The sequence below is a fragment of the Etheostoma spectabile genome, unplaced genomic scaffold, assembly GCF_008692095.1.
Source record: "Etheostoma spectabile isolate EspeVRDwgs_2016 unplaced genomic scaffold, UIUC_Espe_1.0 scaffold00569784, whole genome shotgun sequence".
Classification (NCBI taxonomy): Eukaryota; Metazoa; Chordata; class Actinopteri; order Perciformes; family Percidae; genus Etheostoma; species Etheostoma spectabile.
In genome coordinates this window covers 1-17,774 of record NW_022605322.1, presented here as the reverse complement: position 1 = coordinate 17,774, position 17,774 = coordinate 1, and the positions used below count along the sequence as shown (strand labels likewise).

The 17,774-nt window shown below is 45.9% G+C and overlaps 3 non-coding genes across 3 annotated transcripts; 1 reads left to right on the top strand and 2 right to left on the bottom strand.

The window, feature by feature from the left end:
• Window positions 1-10,199: 10,199 nt before the first annotated feature.
• trnaq-uug (transfer RNA glutamine (anticodon UUG)) lies at window positions 10,200-10,271 on the top strand. The gene has a single exon. It is a non-coding gene; the product is annotated as a tRNA-Gln (tRNA).
• Window positions 10,272-12,272: 2,001 nt separating this feature from the next.
• Window positions 12,273-12,344, bottom strand: trnar-ccu (transfer RNA arginine (anticodon CCU)). Its single transcript has one exon. It is a non-coding gene; the product is annotated as a tRNA-Arg (tRNA).
• Window positions 12,345-13,831: 1,487 nt separating this feature from the next.
• Window positions 13,832-13,904, bottom strand: trnak-uuu (transfer RNA lysine (anticodon UUU)). Its single transcript has one exon. It is a non-coding gene; the product is annotated as a tRNA-Lys (tRNA).
• Between the last annotated feature and the right edge of the window lie 3,870 nt (window positions 13,905-17,774).

Below are 17,774 nucleotides of genomic sequence, written 5' to 3'. Positions count from 1 at the left end.
ATTATGCCTACTCATTCATCCAGATAAGACTAGTGCATATATTGCACCGTGGGTCGGAGAGAAAAGTATTTTCAAATGTTCTGTATGTCTGGCACGTATTGTAGATTTGACAAATAAAATTTCCTTGACTTGAAGTGGCAGCAGTTCAATCCAGTGTGTGTTCAACAAAGTCAAATAATCATTCCAGATATACGTGTAATTTGACGTAACTATGCCTAGAAAAAAATGCACACAAAGTCGAAGTCAGATTCAAAATTCTTTTATTTTGTTGACAGATTTTTAGTCAATGGGTGTTACAGAGGGGTTTTTATTTTAGATGTGTCCTTTTATCACTGCATTAATCAGAATATGGTGTCAACAGCCATCAAATAATCAATTTTGGCCAAGTTTCTAGGTATAAAATGTTACATAAATTAGGCTGTGAATGACATCTGAACAAACCCCTGTACAAGCGTTCAAAAGTGAAACTGGAAAGCTCTGTGTACTGCAGCTGAGTTTTCTGACTCACTTGACACTAAAAGACAGGGGGAACTGTCCATGGTGCTAAAACACAGGCATAGTTACTAAAACAACTGAGGGAACCCCATTGCAATAAAATTGCTTTTACCAATAGAGATAACAAAATCCTACACATTTAGCGAGACATTACATGTAGCTACAATGTTGTTTTAACCCTTGACGTAGTCCTTCGGGTCCCTGGGACCCATGGCATTGTCCTTCGGGTCCCTGGGACCCAGGGCATTGTCCTTTTGGGTCACAGGGACCCTTGACGTTGTCCTACGGGTCCCTGGGACCCTTGACGTTGTCCTTCGGGTCTCTGGGACCCATGGCATTGTCCTTTTGGGTCCCAGGGACCCAGGGCATTGTCCTTGTGGGTCACAGGGACCCTTGACGTTGTCCTTTTGGGTCACAGGGACCCAAAGTATTGTCGTTCGGGTCACCAGGACCCTTGATGTTGCCCTTCGGGTCCCGGGGACCAGCTATGCAGTAGCTAACGCTAAAATAGTACCGTGTTTGCTGACAGAACACACAATGGCCACTGTTTTACACTCATGTAAGAGTAAATCAACATACCGGTCAACCATATATAAGTCTTGTCGTCCTCTCAAAGGGAACTAGGGCAAATACATGCACTGATAAACACAATCATCTCAATGAATGAAGCAGCATGCTAGAACAGATTGCGAAAACGCACCAGTAGGATGCAATTAACACTTTCACAATGGTGGTACACAATTGGACACGGAATCCGGGGTTTGACAAGCATTCATTTTATTCATCTGCAGTAATGTGTATCTGTGTACAATTGGGTAAGGCTCCTAAACAGTTTAGGGCAACACTGACGTTCAGACGCTGAGGCTACGTATGTACGTAGCCAACCTTTCGGCTAAGTTCACACTTCTGATCAGACGCAGAGTTGCATACACAGTTTCCACGTACACGAACGTGTCACGGTTCACATGGTCTGTGAGTACGGCAACAAGGTCGCTCACACTTGTGATACGTTCAGATTTGTAGGGCGGCAGACGCAGCATCCACACAAACCTTATGAAAGAGTCTTTGCTGAGGTCTTCGAGTGTCTCAAACACCTTCATCCTGACCTGAGCCGCATTCCCTCGTATGGCAGAGCCATATCCAGCAAGAGTAACATCTCCGCGTGGACGTGTCATTTGGCCATGGGCGCCGCTGCGAAGCCTTTCCACCAGATCGTTGCGACTTATGCGCTCCAGCAGGATGAGCAAGACCGCTCGCGCTTTGTCTTTGTAGCGCTGCACGATAGCGTCTGCTATCTGGGTTCTATGAGTCAGTGGATCCAAAGTGGCACGACTGACAGGTCGTTGATCGTAGACGTGTATGTCAAGCATGACAAACTTGAGCCTGCTAATATCTTTGGTGGTCAACTCATCCAACATTGCGAGTACATCGTGAGCTACCTCGGGTGCAGCCGCAGCGGTTCCACCGTGGTAGTTTTCCCAGGCGTCCATAAACGTTTCACACACAACGGACCCGTTCTTCCTCGCTACATCGATCATTGTCCTAGCCCTGTCCTGAGGGGATCTAATAGAATGGACGGAGTCCACCTGTTCTTGTGTCATCATCCCATGGTGAAAGAGAACATCGGCCACATGGTTCAATCTGCCTATGTCACTGGCCTGTATGTAGCTGGCTCTTTTTTGCTTGAGCATCTTGTCCATGGCGAGGTACTCTGTTTGTGTTGAGGGTATGTTGACCCACACACAGACAAAACACACAAGCGCGGATGAACAAGGTAAAGAAAAGGTTTAATCCAACAAAAACACAGATGAGGTACACGTGGTGGTGGAGGTGTGGATGAGAGCAACAACGGAGCGGGTCTGAGGAAGCTGCATACGCCCACGGCGGAACACGGAAACTGTGACGAAAACAAAACAAGGTTAGTCAACGGCAAGGCTTGAGAGCAACGTGCACTGATGACTGGCCTAGTTACCACTTAGGGTTTAGTAACAAACTGGCGCTGAAGGGTGGTCAGCCCGGGTTTATATACTGTGGAGACGGCATGATGGAGATGGAATGATGGAGATGGATTGCAGCTGTGGAGATTGAATGATGGAGATGGTTTGCAGCTGTGCAGGAAGGCGGATGGAAATGTGTGGCCACGCCTCTGGACCAGGTTCCTCTAGCCCTTGTGTTGTCCTTCGGGTCCCGGGGACCCGCGGAATTGTCCTTCGGGTCCCTGGGACCCGTGGAATTGTCCTTTTGGGTCACCAGGACCCTTGACATTGTCCTTTTGGGTCACCAGGACCCTTGACGTTGTCCTACGGTTTCCAGTGACCCTTGACGCTGTCCTTTGGGTCCCCGGGACCCATGACATTGTCCTTTTGGGTCGCAGGGACCCTGGACATTGTCCTTTTGGGTCACAGGGACCCTTGATGTTGTCCTACGGGTCCCTGGGACCCTCGACGTTGTCCTTTGGGTCCCTGGGACCCATGGCATTGTCCTTTTGGGTCACAGGGACCCTTGATGTTGTCCTACGGGTCCCTGGGACCCTTGACGTTGTCCTTCGGGTCCCTGGGACCCTTGACGGTGTCCTTCGGGTCCCTGGGACCCAGGGCATTGTCCTTCAGGTCGAGTGGAAAGGGAGGTAAAAAAGAATAGAGAAACAAGGGCATTTGTTTGACATTAGTCTACTAATTATTTTTATTACTCACACACACACACACACAAACACACAATATACAAACAATAGACACTTTAGACACATTTGTCTTGTCTTCTTGTTCTTGTCATTTTCTTTTCACGTCATCTTGTTTCAGACCTGTGCACTTTTTGCACGGGCACGTTGGCACAGCCGGGGCAGAAGCTGCAGCATGGCCCGTCGTTTGACACTGGAGTTGAAGCTGCATCGGATTCTCTTGAGCGGCGGTGCCGCTCGCAATGTCCCGCTGAAGCCAAGGTACAAAACGGAGGAAAAACCACAAGAGGACCAACGTACACACACACAGCAGAGAAAAAGACTACTGCTGCTACGATGACGACGACAACAAAGATGATGACCAAGGCCAAGTGGACGTGAAGTTCAAGACAAGGAGGAGAACGCGACGAAGAAGAAGAAGAGAGAAGAGGAATAGAAGAAGAAGAAGAAGAGAAGATAGAAGAAGGAAGAATAGAGGGAAAGAGAAGAAGAAGAAGAAGAAGAAGAAGAAGAAGAAGAGAAGACAGAGGAGAGAAGAAGAGAAGAAGAAGAAGAAGAAGAAGAAGAAGGATAGGAAACATTGAGTCAAGAAGAAGAAGAAGAGGTAGTGAAGACAGGAGGAGCAGATGAGGAAACATTTGTGTCAAAAGATGGCAAATCAAATGGTCCTCGAAAACCTGTCATCCCAGTGTCCCAAGAACTCACTGCCACGCCACCGAAGAGGACAAACCCGACCCAGAAAAGGACACGACAGACGCTGCTACTGCTGCTGCGTCCGCCGCCGCAGACGCCGCCACGCTGCTGCTACTAGAGCGCCCGGGACCACACAGAGTACGCCGCGGAACACGTCCACGACATAGTGTCTGCATTTGGCCTGTTTGTCACGCGGCAAATCGAAGACATGGTTGTGGCCGCCACAAACCTCGAGGGTCAAAGGAGATGTGCCACAGGCGGCAAGTGGAAAGCGATGGACGTCACGGACCTGCGAGCTACCTCGGGCTGCTGCTCCTCGCGGGCGTGTACCGGTCCCGCAACGAGGCCTTGGAGAGCCTGTGGCACGAGGAGAGTGGCAGGGCCATTTTCCGCGCCACGATGCCAATCAAGCAGTTCCACGCGTACTCTAGACTGTTGCGATTCGACGACCGCGAGTCAAGAGCTGCCCGCCGAGCCTCGGACAAACTGGCGGCCGTACGAGAGGTGTGGGACGAGTGGACGCGGCAGCTGCCTCGCCTCTACAACCCGGGCGCCGACGTGACGGTGGACGAGCAGCTGGTGCCCTTTCGAGGTGTTGTATTTTTATTATTTTTTGCTTGGTTGGTTGTTTTTTTGTACCTCTGCCGTACACTTGTCTTTCTTTGTGGTGTGTGTGTGTGTGTGTGTGTGTGTGTGTGTGTGTGTTAAATTTTTTCTTCCATCTCTATCCATCGTGTTCCATCTTCTTGTTTGGACACGCCACTTTCACAAGGTCGCTGCGCCTTCCGCCAGTACATGCCCAGCAAGCCCGCCCGGTACGGACTCAAGTCGTGGGTGGCCTGCGACGCCGGCTCCAGCTACGCGTGGCACATGCAGCTCTACACGGGCAAGTCGGTGAGCGGCACGCCCGAGAAGAATCTGGGCTCCCGCGTGTTGCTGGACGTGACCGAGGGCCTGAGGGGCCCACGTAACGTGACGTGCGACAACTTTTTCACCTCCTACGCGCTGGCCCAGCGGCTGCTCTCCGAGCGGCGCCTCACCGTGGTGGGCACGATGCGCAAAAACAAGCCCGAGCTGCCGGGGGCGTTGCTCGCCACCAAGGACCGTGCGGTCTTCTCGTCCAAGTTTGCCTTCACGCCCGTCGCAACTCTGGTGTCCTACGTGCCCAAGAAGCACAGGAACGTGGTGCTGCTGAGCACGCTGCACACGGGGGATGCGGGCGTCGGCGCCGGCAGGCAAGCCAAACCCAACATTATCCTCCACTACAACCACACCAAGGGCGGGGTGGACAACCTGGACAAGCTTGTGGGCACGTACAGCTGCCGCAGGAAGACAGCGCGCTGGCCCCTTGCCGTCTTCCACAACATCCTCGACGTGTCCGCCTACAACGCCTTTGTGCTGTGGCGAGAGCTCAGGCCCGAGTGGATGCGCGGCAAGCTCAACAAGAGGAGGGCGTTCCTCGAGCAGTTGGGAAGGGCACTTGTGAATCCGCTCATCGAGAGACGGAGGCGTCTGCCTCGCACAGAGGCGTCAGCCGCGCTTGTCAAAGCCGTCGTCACGGCGAGCAGGTCCTGTGCTGGTGGTGGTGGTGGTGGCGATGGCGACAGCGGCGGTGGTGGCACAGTCACAAGGGGCCTAGAGGAGCATGGGGATTCTGAACCGGACACACCGAGGGTGCAAAGCAAAAGGAAGCGGTGTCAGCTCTGTCCGGAGAGAAAGGACCGCAAATCACACATCGTTTGTGGTGGCTGCAAGAGATACATCTGTGGAAGCTGCACGCGGGCCTACTACTGTGCCGAGTGTGTTCGCCCGTAGCCTCTTGGCCCGTGTGGACGAGGCCCCGAACACACACACACACACACACACACACACACACACACACACACACCACACACACACACACACACACAACCCTGGGTCCCAGGGACCCGAATGGCGAGGTTGAGGCCTCAAGGGTAGGAGAAAGATGACATCGAACAAGGATGGGTCCCCGGGACCCCGGAGGATGGGGGGTCCCTGGGACCCATGGCATCGTCCTACTGGTTCCACGGGTCCCTGGGACCCGAAGACACTTTGATGTTATCCTTTGGGTCCCTGGGACCCATGGCATCGTCCTACTGGTTCCACGGGTCCCTGGGACCCGAAGACACTTTGATGTTATCCTTTGGGTCCCAGGGACCCAGGGCATTGTCCTTTCGGGTCCCCAGGACCCTTGACGTTGTCCTTTTGGTCACAAGGACCCTTGACGTTGTCCTACGGGTCCCTGGGACCCATGGCATTGTCCTTTGGGTCCCGGACTCATGACTCTGTCCTTCGGGTCCCTGGGACCATGGCGTTGTCCTTCGGGTCCCCGGGACCCCGGAGGATGGGGGCGCCACGGCAGTTGTGGGACATACGTATAATGGCATGGAACATAAAACAGCGGGGTCTCTGAGACCCAAAGGATGAGGCCACGATGGTATTTGACATGGAATGAAAGTGGTGTCTCGGGATCCCGAAGCAGAACGGCTGGCTAGTACAAAAGGTCACATAAGCTAACCATGTCCCTGTGACACAAAGGACAATACAAGGGTTAAGAGGACATGAATGTGCACGAGAAACGCGATTGCAAGTACAGCGTTTTGTGAGCATCTTTATTGTCAACACATGTAAAGTTCCTTAGGGGCCCGTAGTGGATGAAATGGTAAAACACTTGGCCCTGGATGCGTAGAATTCCTGCCATATTGAGCGACAAAGTTTGGGTGTCCTGAAAAAAGGGTCTTGAACTCTATCTCGCCGACCTCTTTTTTTAACTGTTTCTTGTTATGTCACGGCAAGAAGTATTATGCTTTTGAGTCGTTTGTCCATCTCTACATCAGAATCAGAAATAAAAAAAACATCAGACATATGCAGTCTCTGTGGCGCAATAGGTCAGCGCAGTCGGCTGTATACGTAAGGATGGTGGTTCAAGTCCACCCAGGGACGTTTGTTGCTTAAATAATCTGGAGTGAGCCAACTCTAGGGTTTATCATTCTGCATAAGACCATAGAGCAGCCTGAAGATAACCCAAGTGGCCTTATGTCTATCAGAAGATACAGTTCTGGAAACCATGTACATTTTAATCTTTACAGTCATCAGAAATGGGAAGTAACGAAGTACAAATACTTCGTTAACAAAATAACGAAGTACAAACACTTCATTACTGTACTCAAGTAGGTTTTTCGGATATTTTTACTTTACTCTTTTATTTTTTTGGCGACTTTTTACTTTTACTCCTTACATTTTACCACAATATCGGTACTTTCTACTCCCTACATTTTACAAAATTGGCTTGTTACTTTAGTTTTGTACTAAAGGTCGTCTATCAGGTGTGATTTGGAGTCCATGTCGGAGAATAGCGCGGACATGCGCCTCACACCACGAGCAGGCACGCACGGCACACGGAGACAAAAGTGAGAGAAAAGAAAAAGAGACGAGCGACATGGAAAAGCTCCAGACCCGATAGCAGCGGCACAACCCCCCATGAGCCCACCTCCAGTGTTGGGGGAATAGCAAGCTAGCGTTAGCGAACTAACCAACCAGCCCGCTTAAAAAAAATGTAATTTAAAAGGCACGCATTATACCCATTGATGTCCGTCCGTGGCTGCAAGACCTGGAGCTCACTGCCAGTGTTTCAGTTTGACTGTTAAAGTGTTAGGATAATTAAATGTATTATTATAAGCGGGGTTAGTTTGCTAACGCTAGCTTGCTATCACCAACACTAGTGGTGAGCGGGTCTGAAGCTATCCATGTCCGTCTGCAGCTGCAGGACCTGGAGCTCACCGCCAGTGTTTCAGTTTGACTGTTAAAAAGTGTTGAGATAATTAAAAAGTATTTGTTTGGAAGCAGGCTGGCTGCTAGTTAGCTAACGCTAGCTTCCATGCAACATAAGTAAGCCGGACAGAGTTGTCCCTCACAGAAAAAAACACAGGTAAAATTAAAAACATACATAAACTTTGCTACAGTGTGTTCATTTAAATATAGGTACCTACATGTAGGGTGACGAGATTGCAATATAAGCCTGTATATTAATATTAGGACTATCCATATGTCAAGGGTGTATATTTCATTAGGCGGTGCAGTACAGCCCGATCCAGCAGAGGAGAGTTCTAGCCCGACCAGGCTCCTCTCTTACATTGTAAGCCTCACTGGGTGTCCAAACTAAAATGATAAGAGGCAACTTGGAAGACTCCTTACTGATGTTATATCTGTGCTCACATGCCCTTTTTTTTTAAAACACAGCCAATCACAAGTGTACATGTGAATAATCAATGTGTGAGTAATCAGGGAGCTCAAATAAAAGATAGTTGCAAGGTCTCCCAAATGTTTAACTTTACAACCCGTAAGCTGTTGGAACCTTGGTTGCCACAGGTTCCCAAATCTCCCCACAAAATGTCAATCACATATTTTCCAACCCCTGATTGTTATCAGCAGAGCAGAGTGGCGCAGCGGAAGCGTGCTGGGCCCATAACCCAGAGGTCGATGGATCAAGACCATCCTCTGCTATTTCCTGTGCACAGCAGTATATTTCCTGTCTGTTGATGTTTAACAAAGCCTCTGATGTTGCAAGTGTCTGAAGTGAAATGTCTCTCCACCTGCTGAAGAGTAAAACTTATTGTCATGTTGAGATTATTTCATCCATAAATGAAGACAGTGCTCATACACTTTTATTCCTGCTATAACACCCATAAAAACTGGAGTGTAATACAGTAAATATACTACACTACAGGTAATAAATACTGTAAATGGAAACTGTGAAATATGTACGTTCAAAGTGCTTGTTGTGCTGTCTACCAGTCAGATTACCACAGGAGGTAATATCTTCTGCAGCTCTTTTAAAGACTCTACCATAATACCTGCTGGAGATGCCAGGTCCTCATACATGTAAAGCAGGCGCTCTACCACTGAGCTACATCCCCTGAAGATATTGAAATTCTTTTGACTTTTTTCTGAGATAGACTTAGATTTATCTTTATTAATGCTTTTGGGATGACTCTTGCAAGGAAATTGAAATATGTTGTGTATGGCTTTAAAACCTGTAAATGTGACTGCGGTGGCTGGAAATCAAACATTGGCAAAATGCTTGCAATGCTATGGTATAAGTCATAGTCAAAAAGTAACAAACCTGTTGCCTTTCTGCTGGACAATACAACGTTCACTGCAAATCTTGTAACACAGATTGATAAGAAATACATTGGTGGAGACTGGTTGCTTCCAGTACCTATGAGATAAGACAATATTGTTTATGAAAGCACATCTGCGGTTTGGTATACTCTGATGTGTCATTGGTTTGGTACCACTCTAAAAAACACTGCTCGTTGTCGGCAGGATTCAAACCTGCGCGGGGAGACCCCAATGGATTCGAGTCCATCGCCTTAACCACTCGGCCACGACAACGTAATAAGCGTGCTATGACTGTTTGCAGAAATGTTCATGTAGCACCTCAACACACCATATAATGCCTAAGCTGCACTTGCAAAATAGCAGGGTGTTCAAATACTTATTTTCCTCACTGTAAGATTCCTATACATTGTGTATGGTAGCCTTTACAATGTTGTTTATTTCTTTTATTACCACACAACATTCATAGCAGAGCTGCCCCCCCATGTTTATACTGATGATTGATTGTAATAAAGCAGTAACAGAGAGTTGTCTCCGTCTGTGTTTTAACAGACACACCTGGGCCGAAGTTGGAAACCAGAATCAGCTTTAAATCCAGTTCTAATCTAGTCCTCACTAAATTTCAAATAATTTCCCTGGAGGTTACCATTACAAAATGTAATCTAATTAAATTGGAACATACACAGACTTCTCACAAAATCACACTGAATTCATATCTTGCTACTCGGTCAGAATCTTATTAACCTGGAGTCCCAGTCTCTGTCAATATAAATAGGCTATATGTTTTATATGTTTTAGGCCTATTGGCAGACGGCCATTTAAAATGTAGGCAATGGCATATAAAGAATAAAGAATAAAGAGTCTTTTCTCCATGTCCACTCTAGTTTCTCAGTGTGCTCTCTAGTAACATCTGTCTGGTCCAGGTAGCTTTGTCATTCATAAGGCTACTTTTACTTTTATATTTAAGTATATGCTAAGCCTGTACTTTGGTACTTTTACTTGAGTAAAGAAGTTAAATCAGTACTTCTACTTTTACCAGAGTATTTGTTAACACAATTATCTGTTCTTCTACTTGAGCACGGCAGTGAGTACTTTTGCCATCTCTGACGGCCTCTGTATTGTTCTGTTTAGAGTATGTATATATTGTGTGTATGGACTAGTCCATTTAGTTAACAACCCTTGCAAGACTTTTAAAGGTTTCATGGTGTAATGGTTAGCACTCTGGACTTTGAATCCAGCGATCTGAGTTCAAATCTCGGTGGAACCTGGCTTTTAAGCCACACCACAGGTAAAAAAGATCAACCTTTCAACTTTCCACATCTAGTTACAGTAAGCTTACAGGTTTAACTGTGTAATATTCACACTGGCAGTGAGAACGACTGTAGAAATTATTATCTTGGTCAATGTTGTTTTCAATGTCTTGTGGTTTATGTTCTGTGTATTTGAAGTTTGAAAGTTCAGTTTATTATATGTAACAGAGAAGTTTCTGTCCAAGTTTGCCATGATCATTGTGTTTGATACGTCCAATTCAGTTTGTATGCAGTTACCTTATGTAGGCCTATGTTGCTCTTGATTCATTCATTCCTTCTTCAAACTTATCCAGCTCGGTGATGTCCCTGATGAGAATCACTTCAATCTCTTTTGCTGCCTCAGGCGTCAACCGTGAAGTTTGAGTATATATTTACAATTCTTGCCAATGTGTTGCCATGTTGGCCTGGTGTTTTGGTTTTCTGAGTGTGAGTGCTTTCTTGGCAATATCAGCATTTTTCTTGGTGAGGTGTTTGTTGATGTAAAATTGGATGCCTTTTAATTTCCTTCCTTGTCTGAGAAGTGCGGACTTTTTCTTTCTGTTGGTGAACGGATTATTACCAATGGAGTGGCCGTTTGTTTTTGCTCGGCAGAGTATGACAATCCTCAATGTCCCTGCTATCAACATAAATGCCTTTGCTGTCCAAAAAGCAAATCACCTGTTGTTCCAGCGTCTCCTTCTCCTCCTCGAGAGCTTCCCTCAGCCTAGCAGTGGTGTATCCAGCGTCTGCGGCCACCCTGGCATAGTTCCGTTGTTTGGTTCTCAGGCCGCTGATAATCACATTGCATTGCTCGAGGTCAGCAACTCAAGTTTCAGAAAAGCAATCTTCTCCACGTTTTGCCCGTTTAGCGTTTGTATTTTACTCATCAGATCTATGATTTTTCTTCTGTTGCACTGCACTGCAACAGAAGAAATCTCCGCCGACAGAAGTCCAGAGATTTCTTTATCTCCTCAACCTCATCGGGTAGGATTGCATTTTCTTAGGTGGCATATTCTCCTGGGCCTGGTGGTAGCCGGCTGCTCCTGGTCCTGGTGGTAGCTGGCTGCACCAGAGCACCTGAGATGTCAGGGTTGCAATCGCCACCTCTGAAAAATGCCTCTTCTTAGCCGGATTACGTCTGTCCATGTCGTAAATAGTAGCGGCGATGCCTCAAAACCGAGAATATAATGGGGTGTGATAATTTTAATTATGATCGTTTCCAGCTGCTGCATTTATCAATGTACGATCATTCTTACGCTCTGATTGGTGTATACAACGTTTCATGAATCTCACGTAAAGCCTGTGTAAGAGGATTTCTACATTAGGTTAATAAATGAGGGCCATTAGCTCTAAGGATGTGCTTCAATACATAACTGAAGTGGACACACTAATGAGTAGCACTATGGATCAATTTGTTTACCTTGTCAAGCTAAAGCCTTTTTCTAAGCTAAAAGAAAACAAGGCACTCTTCTGCAAAAGCACAGCTGGAGTGCTTGAGAGCACTTTTGAGGTGCAGTGTGATTTTCGGCTGAGATGCTTCGGGGCGTTTAGGTGTGAGCCCAAATAGTTGTTGAACGACAAAGACAAGACAGCGATCAGGCGGTAGAACCAGGGTATTGATGTCCCGTCCATGCAACCGATGGATATGATTTAAAACCTGTATACAGCCCAAACTTACCCTCACATCACTGGAAAGACAGCATTACTACAGGGTCCTGACAGGGTAATGGATGTCAATTTTTAAAATGGACAGAAAACTGCCAGAACGCGATTTGCTACTTTTCAGGGCTGTCAACAACTTTTCCAGCAGTTATAACATGATTCATCTCACCATGGAAATCATAATCTCTTGATCATCTCCCTTTCAGAGTGTCTACCATTGTGTCACCAGCAAAACAGAGTTAGCAGAGGATGATTTCAAACTATCAACCTCTGGATTATGGGCCCAGCACACTTCCGCTAGCCACTCTGCTGAAAACCACCCCAGATGGGACTTGAACCCACAATCCTGGCTTAGGAGGCCAGTGCCTTATCCATTAGGCCACTGAGGCTTTATGTCACCTAATCTCAACAGTTCAGGAGAAATACATATACAGTTCTGGAGACATAATGAAACAGTAACCTTGACCTCTAGATTTTGAAGTGCTTCCCTCTAGGCGTTCAGGGATATTGTATTCACAAGAATTGGATGGACAGACATGAGGACACAGTCACCTTGACATTGAACCTTTGACCTCCAAAATCTCATCAATTGATTTGCGAGTTCATGGAATGTTTTGCAAACTTTGAAGAAACACATACATGGCATTGTGATAAGATGGTGCTGTCTATCGTTGTTTCTGAGATCAACAATACCTTCTAAAGTTGAATAGCTATTGCGTACCCGGTAATATTAGAGAAGAGCTCTCGTTGGCACTGCAGGCGGACAATTTAGAAAATTAAGTTACTTTACACTTTAAACTGTTACATCTCCTCTGAATCCCCATCTGCAAATTTTCAAGCCTCGTTGGCATGCCGACCACCATCTACAGTAGGGTAAATCACTGGCTACCTATTCATGAGAACCTCATATCTTTTACCAGGTTCAGGTCGTTAATAGTTATGGTCAAATGAAGCTTCATTAAGCTTTCTGAACAATGTTCTTCATTTCTGAACGCATTCCCTCAGTAGTGTTTATTATTGGTTGTGCATCTGTGATTGCCCTAGAGGTGCTCTCAGTCCAGCACCTCTCCCGCTCATCTTTGTTAGTTTTACTCTGTCCAGCATAAATCACTGACACCATACCTCACACTCATCCATGCATATACATTCACCACTGACTAAACTGACTAACACCATCATTGAATTATCATTTCTTTTGTTGTGGTCATATTCTCACATTTCCTTCAACCTTTGCACACGGTCTTTTGTCCTGGCCTTTTCATGGGGTCATGACAAAGCATCTAGGGTCAATTTTAGCCTTTGTGTGAGAACATAGGTTTCCAGATACATTGTTTTTGTGAAGATTGACGACCAAATTGTTAGTTTTTCTGAAATTTCCCAACCATTACAATACCTTTCATAGCCTCGTTGGGCGCAGTAGGCAGCGCATCAGTCTCATAATCTGAAGGTCGTGAGTTCAACCCTCACACGGGGCAGGGTGTTTAAAAAACAGTGACAGGTGGTTGAACACTGGCACAAGCAAATGAATGGAATTTGTCATTCTTGGTTATTTCTGAGATTGATACAATGAAAGGAATTATTTAAGAGTGGTAGCAAACCAATGAAAAGGGTATAGAACATAAGTGGTATGTCCTTGGACATACTATCCAAGCAGGGAGATGAGTACAGAGATTTGGGTGCTAGCAAGATGGACGTAGGTTGCCCATTGTTCATTTAGACTACCAGCAACATTGTTATGATACAAACTGCTGAAAAAACAGTCACAATTCTTTTTAAAGACTTGTGCATGGAACACATGATATGATAGTGTCTGAAATGGTCCATGTCCATACAGGTATGTCAAATGGACACTCATCTAGCAGAGTTTGCAACTCTACACCTGAACAGGGACTTGAACCCTGGACCCTCAGATTAAAAGTCTGATGCTCTACCAACTGAGCTACCCAGGCTTCTAAAACAGAGGACTGTGGGAAAAACAATCTCCTGAACTACAAATTAAAGTGCAAGTAATGAAGACCAAAAAGCTGTTGCCATGATCACGGTCTTCTGGACAGCAGGAGGGTAGACCATAATTTGCACATTGCCTGAGAACACCAAATGTTATTGCACAAACTGGTTGAAAATTGGCTAAATTGGCCAAAACGGTTAAAAAGCTCAAAGTCCCAACTCATCATGGCGACTAGCAGACTGTGAACATCCTGCAAACCTGCATGGCAGATAACAATAGTGAGCACTTCATACATATCCCAGAATCAAGCTGTTGCCTTACCAGGGACTTGAGCTGTGGTTTTCTTTTTCGCTCAAAACGTTGACAGCCTAATGCAATTTTATGGCTATAGACAAATAAACTTTACTGCTAGTGGGTACAATAAAACAACTCTCCCTCTGGTTCCGCTTCTATACTCTTAGTGTCCTCATGCGGAAGCACTATACGTAGTTTGATCAAAAGCCCTTGTGACAGGAAAAATCCACCAGATGACTTGCCATCCAAGCAGGGAGATGAGTACAGAGATTTGGGTGCTAGCGAGATGGATGTAGGTTGCCTATTGTACATTTAGACTTACCAGCAACATTGTTATGATGCAAACTGCTTGAAAACAGCCACAATTCTTTTTAAAGACTTATGGAGGGACCACAAACAATATGGCAGTATCTGAAGTGTTCCACAATAAAGCTGTCGCCCTACCAAGGACTTGAGCTGTGGTATTCTTTTTCACTCAAAACATTGATAACCTTATTCAAACAACACAGCTTCAGACAAGTAAACTTTATTGCTGGTGGGTGCAAAAAAAACAACTTCCCTCTTGTTCCGCTTCTATACTCTTAGTGTTACGGTTAGTAAGACCCAGAACCATAGAGATACAAAAGGCACGTTTAAGGAGTGCGGAGGGGTTCAAAACACTGGTGTAGACAGGTGGCTGGTCGGCGTGAGGAGGGAGGAAGGCAGCCGGAGGGACAACGGATGGATCTAAGGAGAGGCAGAGCAGAGTTAGTACTAGAATACAAAAAACAACAACAACACAGGCGCAAATGACTAGGAGCCCAGTTACCACAATAGTGCATGTAATGATCTGGCGTTGAAGAGGCGGTCAGCCCGGGTTTATGTATTGACGTGGGTGATGAGTGATGAGGAACAGCTGAGTGGATGACGGAACGTAGATGGAAAGCCACGCCTCTAGATCCCTGGAACGCCCTCACGGCAAGACAGACAAGACACACAGAAGAAAGAGAGACACGACACAGGTTGGGGAATGCACCAGACCACAGCACTTAGCCTCGTGACAAGAAAAATGCACCAGATGACCTTCTATCCAAGCAGGGAGATGAGTACAGAGATTGGTGTGCTAGCAAGATGGACGTAGGTTGCCTATTGTACATTTAGACTTACCAGCAACATTGTTATGATGCAAACCTGCTTGAAAAACAGCCACATTCTTTTTAAAGACTTATGGATGGAACACAAACGATATGGCAGTATCTGAAGTGTTCAAGAACGTCAACTCTACACCTGAACAGGGACTTGAACCCCGAACCCTCAGAGTAAAAAGTCTCTTTCTCTGATGCTCTACGACTGACCTACCAGGCTTCTAAAACTACTGGCTGTGGAAAAAAATAATCTCCTGAACTACAGATTAAAGTAAATGAAGACCATAAGCTGTTGCCATGATCACGGTCTTCTGGAAAGCAGGGGGTAGACCATAAATTGCACAATGCCTGAGAACACCAATGTTATTGCACAACTGGTTTGAAAATTGGCTAAATTGACCAAAACGGGTTAAAAAGCTCAAAGTCCCAACACATCATGGCCACTAGCAGACTGTGAACATCCTGCAAACCTGCATGACAGATGACGTTAGCGAGCACTTCATACATATCCCAGAATCAAGCTGTTTCCTATCAGGGATTGAGCTGGGTTGATTCTTCGCTGAAACGTTGATAACCTATTGTTATTTGTGGACAAATAAACTTTATTGCTGGTGAGTACAATAAAAACAACTCTCCTCTGATCCGCTTCCTCTTGATGGGAAAAATCCACCAGATGACTTGCCATCCAAGCAGGGAGATCAGCACAGAGATTTGGGTGCTAACAAGATGGATGTAGGTCGGCCATTGTTCATTTAGAGATAGCACCCGCATTGTTATGATGCAAACCTGTATGAAAAACAGCCACAATTCTTTTTAAAGACTTGTGCATGTTACTTACATGATACAACAGTGTCTGAAAGTGTTCAGAATTGCCAAAGTGTACAACTCATCCAGCTCATCCAGAACTCGGACAATTTTGCTCAATTTGGCCTTAATTGTTTGGGAAATCTGTTCTTTTTAAACAGTTTAAAAAGGCGGCCGGTTAGCTCAGTGTTGAGTTTGTGTGGTGGTAAAAATGCTAAGCACCGGCAGACACTTTAGGGGTACTAAAACGCCAAACCCTACGCCCAAGAGCATCTGTATCCACCTTTTGTTTGTTGCACAAATCGGCCATTAACGCAAAAAACAAGTCTCAATCTCTATAGCTCTGCTTTCCATGTCTTTTTTGTAGGAAGGCCAAAAACATACAGTTGTAAGGTTGTGCTCAGTAAGTGCAATATGAGTCACAGGTAAAACTGATGCGCCTTGCATTCAATATCGCCCCTTCAACCAAAAGCTGGCCGGCCTAATTAGTCTGCCTTTTTTAAAAATGTACTCGCGCTCCTGAATTTCAGATAAACCGTGGCAATTCAGATTTGGAAATAATTGCAAACCTTCTCAACCCTGCTAATGTGGACAAGGACAAGGCGTCTGACTTCGGATCAGAAGATTGAGGGTTCAAGTCCTTCGTGGTTTAGAAACTCCTGTCTACCTCCAGAAACAGAATGGGAGCATGTAGCATCTTGGTTGGGACTCTATAGCTATGCTTTCCCTGTCTTTTTTGCAAGGCCGAAAACATAGCAGTCCCTACAAACCATTCACAACAGGTAGCCCTTCCAGAACTGGCCCATTTTGCTTGATTTGCCTGGTTTGTTTCCGGAAATCTTTCTTTTTCAAACACTTAAAAAGCAGGACGGTTAGCTCAGATGGTTGAGTGTGGTGCTAATAATGCTAAGCACCTGCAGACACTTTAGGGGTAATAAAATCACCAAACCTACCATCAAGATCATTGTTTCCACCTTTTGTTTGCACAAAATAGGCCATTTACGCAAGTGAAAGAAGTTCTTGTATCTCAAAGGCATATGAGGTGCATACAGATGGAAGAGAAGGAGGAGGAGAGAGGTGCTAGTGCATCATGGGAAGTCCACCGGTAGTCTAGGCCTATAGCAGCACAACTAAGGATGGTTCAGGACTCACCCAGCCAGCCCTACCTATAGGATTTATCAAAGAGGAAAGTCTTAAGCCTGCTCTACATGTGGAGATGGTGTCTGCCTCCTGAACCCAAACTGGAACCTGGTTCACAGGAGAGGAACGCTCTGGCTCCCATTCTACTTTTGGAAAAACTGTTCTTGACTTGCCTTTTCCCACATCCTCTGAATGCTTAGCTAACTAAATGACTTAAGTTGGCCAAAATTGCTTTTTCATCTTCGTTGTGATTGTGTGCCTTCAATATCATATCATAATCAATATGATGTGGATATATGAGGAAAGAAACTGTCAAGCAAACACTTGCAACACTTTTAAAGGTTCCGTGGTGTAATGCTTAGCAATCTGGACTCTGAATCCAGCGATCTGAGTGCAAATCTCGGTGGAATGTGTTTTTAAGCCACAGTATAGGTGAAAAAAATCAACCTTTCAACTTTCCACATTAGTTAAAGTAAGCTCACAGGGTTAATGTCCTTGGCCATTTAGAC